The following is a 411-nucleotide window of genomic DNA, read 5'->3' as shown; positions in this document are numbered from 1 at the left end:
TGTCTCCTCCACCTCGTCACCTAATGGCTCCGGCGGGCTGGTCGTTGTAGTGGTGGGGCCGGAGGTTGAGCGCTCCGCAGGGCCCCCCGCAGCCGGCGCTTGGCGGGCGGGCGGGAACAGAAAGGCGGCCGGAGCAGGCTCTGGAGGGGCGGTGGCGCGGGCCGTGGGACGAGGGTGGGGTGCAGGGGTGGGACGGGGAGCTGTGGACGCGCCGTGCGGGGCAGGCGCCCTTCACGGCCCGTGCGGGGGAGGAGAGCCTCGCAGGGCCGGGCCGATGCTGGCGGGCAGGAGCTGGACTAGACGTGATCTCTGGAGCTCCCTGCCAGCTCCCTGAGGGGTGCAGGGGGCCTCTCGAGGGCATTTTGCCTAGTCCAGCCTCCTACGCAAAGCTGGACCGGCCCCAACTAGATC

Source organism: Crocodylus porosus, unplaced genomic scaffold (genome assembly GCF_001723895.1).
Source record: "Crocodylus porosus isolate Cpor-Errol unplaced genomic scaffold, CroPor_comp1, whole genome shotgun sequence".
NCBI lineage: Eukaryota > Metazoa > Chordata > Crocodylia > Crocodylidae > Crocodylus > Crocodylus porosus.
This window is presented reverse-complemented; position numbering follows the sequence as displayed.